The following is a 6,000-nucleotide window of genomic DNA, read 5'->3' as shown; positions in this document are numbered from 1 at the left end:
CAATTGTGAAGTGCTCGTAAACTCGATACTTATTAGTCCGTTCCAGATGAAAGGAGGCACATAAATAATGCACGTGAAATACTAAACGCATTTTAAAAGTGGTTTCGTTGAAATCATAGTACATAAATGAATTTGTCATTATGGGAGAAAAACGAATCTAGATACAGGATTCGGTTCAAAATGTTTTTGTTTTAACGTTTATTGAATGCTATAGGCGTCGGAAGATGTCAGCATCTAGGATTCTGTTATATTAATTATTTCAATGGGGCGGGATGGGGGACCAACTTACCTTCAGAGTTTGGGGGAGGGCAGTGCTCTCCCCGGATCAAGACGTCTGTAAATGCTACAATACGGACCAAAACGAAAAACACCGGCATGAATAATTTAGTTACCACGTTAAATATTAAACATATATGTATTTTTAATGTCATCTAATTGAAATAAATGTACCAGGAGAAGATATTTAGTATTTAATAAAAGTTAGTTTTGTTTACCGACACCTCTAGAGCACAGTGATTAATTAATCATCGGCTATCGGATGTCAAACATTTGGTAACTTGACATATAGTCTTAGAGAGGATACTCGCTACATTTCCATTAGTAGCAAGGGATCTTTTATATGCACTTTCCCACAAATAGCAAAGCACATACTACGGCCTTTGATCACTTGTGGTGCACTGGTTGGAACGAGAAAACCCCAATCAGTTGAATGGATCCACTGAGGTGGTTCGATCCTGCTACGCAAGCACCTCCGACGAACACTCAACCGACTGAGCTAAATCCCGCCGCTTAGTATTTACAATGTGTAATATTAAATTATGAATATTAATTCATGCGGAACATAAATACGATATGTGATAGCGAGTTTAATACATTTATTACACAAGAATGCCATTTTTTATAAAAAATAATTGAAGTGCATAATTTTTTTAATATATTTTTAAAATCTGTAGTAAAAACAAGAGCTAAAGTTGCTTGGTGACAGGTGTCGCGGGTGGAGAAAGGAAAAGCACTATTCTACTGTGAACACCTGATATAGCTATCTTCAAAGCAGACAATGGTATCTGGCTAACGTTGATTAAAGTTATCTGTGTACATATTGCACCTACACATGTCTAACCGCTGCTGACAATGAATTCGTAAGCTTCATACGTGCTACAAACAGGAGGAAGGAGATGTTTGATAACAGTCCTTTTGATCAGTGGTTATCTCCGGGTGTGACGTCACAAAATCTAATCCACGCGTGTTACATTACCACAAAAACATTTACCGGTAACTTAAGGAACAAAATATGGCATGCGATAAGCATCCCATAGGCGGCTTTATGTCATATCATATATAAACGTAGTTGTAAATAAAGATTTCTTCGAAGTATTTAAACAAAAACTACAACCATATGTTGTGGCCTTGCAAAGTTCAGCCATGTTCGAAGAGATTGGTAACTGATTGACGGAAATTAAGACTATAAATACTAATAAATCGCATTAAAAGTAGTGAATACACTAGGGCTGAGTTACGTTTAATGGAAAATCCAATGGCCACATCGGAAACCAATGAAATAGTTCGAGAACGTTAGTTAAACGTTTACTAGCTGAACTTGGACATGTGTTCCAGAAAGAAACAATCTTCCCCACCGATGAAATAGTCATACTAAAATTATGAAAACACATATGTCCATATTTACAAAATATGTCCGAAATGGCATATCTAATAGCAGACAAGTAACATATTGTCGTTTTACACACTGTTTTATTCTAAATTTTAATGGAACAAACAAAATGAATATGTAATCATGCAACATACTTTATTACTTAGGTATCAAGCACAATGTCTAGGCAATTTGTTTTCCATGACAGTCTATTTAGGACATGGTTAACAAATTAGTATGAGAGATGGAACCCGCTGTCGCCAGAGCAAGGCAACAAGGGATTCTTTTGTAAGCTCTTTCACAGACGTGACCGCATATACCACAGAATAGACACATACTACGGCGTAAATAATACAGGACAGTCCGCGGAGGACAATCGATCTTACCACATACTGGTATCACTTTACCTTTAACTGCATCCTGCTTTAGAGACAAAGAATAATGTACAGCTATCGCACAGCAGTCTTGTATAAGCACTTTTATAGACAGATCAGCATATACATATAGGTGCGAGTGCAATAATCTTTCCTAGACTATGGTGAGCGAAGTTTATAGGGAGATCAGGTCATGGTCTGGGGGGGGGGGGGGAGTCCGACCCCGAAACACCACCGCCCCACACACGCGCCTCATACATGATGTCCCTACCATATAGAGTACGGGTATGGACTATTTCTTTGGTCTTGTGTAACGACACCACTAGAGCTCATTGATTTATTAATCATCGGCTATTGTATGTCAAACATTCGGTAATTTTGACATATAGTCTTAGAGAGGAAACTCGCTACATTTGTTTCCATTAGTAGCAAGAGATCTTTTAAATGGATCATACTAGACAGGATAGCACATACCACGGCATTTGACATACTAGTCGTGCTGCACTGGCTGGAACGCGGAACAGCCCAATGGGCCCATCGACGGGGATCGATCCTAGACCGATGGCGCATCAAACGAGCGCTTTACCACTGGGCTACGCCCCTACGCGAAAGAATAAGTACATATATTGCACAGCAGTCTTTTATAAGCTCTTTTACAGATAGATTAGCATATATATATATATATATATATATATATATATATATATATATATATATATATATATATATATATATATATATATAGGCGCTTGTGCATGATTTTAACTAGGCTATGGCCAACGACGTTTATAGGGGGTCGAGAGATGCTCTTTAGGGTGTTCGACCGGAGCCCACGCCCCCGCCTGATAAATGGTGCCCCTGCTATATAGGGTTACGGGTAGGGAGAATACACACACTATGTAACACAGCGAGTGCACTGACACTGATCGATCTTACGATACAATATCACACCTTAGGTGAGCAGTCTACCATTTAACCTGTACCATGCGAATGAATAAAATACACACACCTACAACAGTCCCTGTCATCACGTGACTAGAAACTAAACTAACTGCAGACTTGGCTTTTTATTGGCGGTCTCTCTTCCTCTCTTTATCTTTCTCTTCTCTCTCTCTCTCTTTCTTTCTGCCACCAACGAGGTGCACATGTGTGCTGTGTGGGGGAAGTAAACGAAGAATCGAAAAGCGTCGTTATCAACGGCCGCAAGATCAATACTTACCAGCGGGGCGCTGCCTCTGATCTCGCAACACGCCGACTCAGTCTGCCGCTACTCACAGCGTCCGCCGCCGGAGTCAGACGAACACGACCAACCAGATCGGTCGGCGGAGGAAGTCTCTCTGTACGAAGTGACTGGGATTTAAAATGTTCTTACCATGAGTTTTGAGTTTCCTTGACAGCAGTTCTCACACGACTTGTGACTTGGAGGATTTCTGTTGTGCCTGGCTTTTTGATTTTTGTTTAGTTTTTTGTCTACACGAGGATTGGAGTCGTCATCTTGAAGAAGATTTGTGTAGAAGTTGGTCCAGGTAGAGAGAGAGGTATGTGATGTTTATCTCGATGCTCTGGTTCGTGTTGAGTGGGATATCTCAAATGTTGTTTATCTTTGACATACTTCTTGTTGATAACATTGAGAGGGATATCCTTTTAAGTGTTTTGGTTTGTTAACGGCGAGTTAGTGATATGTAAAACACGTGTTGCACTAATTATACTAAAGGTAAATCCACTGTAAATAAATTCAAGGTATAAAATAACCATGTCAGTTCTGTAGAAAACGAACAATTCTCCTAATCCGAGTAGTACGTTGTACTCAGGGTACCAATATTCATATAATTGTCTCCCAAAGTTTACGTTTATAAAATACCAACTCGAAATCGTACGTATATACGCGTAGACATACATACATACATACATAAATAAATCAAAATACATACACGCATGTACATACAATGATACATAAATTAAATGCGTACATACATGCATACATACATACACACACGCACGCACATACATATATACATACATACATACATATATACATACATACATACATATATACATACATACATACACGTGCCTCCTCCAATTTGAGGACAGACGTGTGTTTATATATATATATATATATATATATATATATATATATATATATATATATATATATATATATATATATATATATATAAAGATAAATATATGGCTTGTGCCTCTCCACTAGAGACTGTGGCCCGTCCACTCCTGATCTCATTCCTATAGGTCTGATTCGTATATACGTACACACATACATACATACATACATACATACATACATACAAACATTTGTACAACTGTCTTGAAACATTACAAACACCTGAGGGTATAAATGTGATTCAACTGAATGCTCAAGATTGTAACAATTAAATTATCCCAGAGGATTACTTTTTTCTGCCAGACAGATTAATATCTTAAACATCTATATTACTGAATTCAGTGTAAAATATATCAATCCTTTTTACTGGCGACTAATGCAAATGATGAGTTGTTTGTCCAATTATGTTACAAACTACTACTCGACATGAGCGTTAAAATCATGTCAGCCGACACTTTTAACAGCACGTCTGTCCAAAAAGTATTTAATGTTTCGCGACTGGTGCAGTGGGAACAAAGAACATTTAGCTTAATTACGTGTCCATTCCCTGCCATCAGCGCGTGTGAACGGTGACACGGAGAGAGCGACCGAGTGGGATCCCACGACAGATGTCTGATAGCCGTGAAGGGGATTACCCGGTCTGCGAGGGCACAGAACACTCCAATTATATCACATTGACGGCAAAACAGCGCCCAGTGTTTCTGTTTGCACCCTGTTCGATAAATCAACGAACGTGTTATTATCCGTCTCCCCTCCCCCCCCCCCCCCCCCCCACCTCTCTTCTCATGGCGCTGCTAGTACGATTCCTCACAACCGGGAAGTAATTACAAATTAATATTTCAAGAGGTTACGTGAACAAAGAATCCTCATAACTTTCAGTTCGGTTTGGTAATATGTTGGCTGGTCGAGATTGCAGCCGCTGTAGCTGTCACAGAGCCTGTTCATGTGGCTGATGCAATGAAGGATGGAATCGTCGTGCAGGTAATACCTGACTCATAGTCCTGGCGATAACGGTCATGGGATGTCATTCAACCTTAGTCGAGATGTCACTCCTGACGGATTTTATAGCTATCGGTAAAGCCTAAAATTACAGATTTCGTTAATAATATATACTTACAAGATCACAACAGACATCTTTAGGTATATTTAGTATTGTCAGCGACTCTTGCTGTCAAATATATAATGTTATTACTAGGTATCCCGTACTAAGTCGCTTACACGGGTTAGGATGAAACACGAGGTTTCCCATAAACACAATAGACCTATTTTCAAAAGAAAGACACAGAAACAAGTTTTCAGCAGCCGCTTGAAAACAGAATTTCCAAAACTAACCCATAAAACCGAACGCACGCTATTCAAAATCGTCCCTGGCCTCAAATAATAAAAGGTTATTTCCAATTTGTGGTATAAAATCTATAATTATATCTCATTTCATTTGCGAAATTACTTTAGACTGAACTGTTTAATAAAAGATGTCCCTGTTCCTTTTATACATCAGTGGTGTCTTCTAACTACCACGCTGCACGCGATCTCCACATGATACTGCAGTAGTGCAGTTGTTTATTCCACAAAACACCGAGTTTTTCGATCTGCATGCATTCTATATAGTTAGCTAGACAATACAAACAGTGTACCGAGCTTTGTGAAGTTAACTGAATAATTTGAAGTGACCTTACTACGCATAAAACTGAAAGTTAAAGTTTGACATTTAAATAAATATAATTTGAGTTACATTGTAAAAAGTGTAAGAATTTGACGACTCAAAGACATGCAAGGGGATCAAAATCACTGTTAAAGAGACTGTTCTGAGTTGCTGCTATCGTAACATGTTTAATAAATCTTTACTAGATTAAATG

General features: G+C 38.6%; 1 protein-coding gene across 1 annotated transcript in view; it reads left to right on the top strand.

Moving 5' to 3' along the window:
* Positions 1 to 3,108: 3,108 nt before the first annotated feature.
* LOC121371464 overlaps positions 3,109 to 6,000 on the top strand; it is a 46,634-nt gene continuing 43,742 nt past the window's right edge. Inside the window, exon 1 of the mRNA XM_041497377.1 lies at positions 3,109 to 3,560. The gene's annotated coding sequence lies outside the window, so the exon portion shown is untranslated. The remainder of the gene's footprint in view (positions 3,561 to 6,000) is intronic.

This window comes from Gigantopelta aegis, chromosome 4, assembly GCF_016097555.1.
Source record: "Gigantopelta aegis isolate Gae_Host chromosome 4, Gae_host_genome, whole genome shotgun sequence".
Taxonomy (NCBI): domain Eukaryota; kingdom Metazoa; phylum Mollusca; class Gastropoda; order Neomphalida; family Peltospiridae; genus Gigantopelta; species Gigantopelta aegis.
This window is presented reverse-complemented; position numbering and strand designations above follow the sequence as displayed.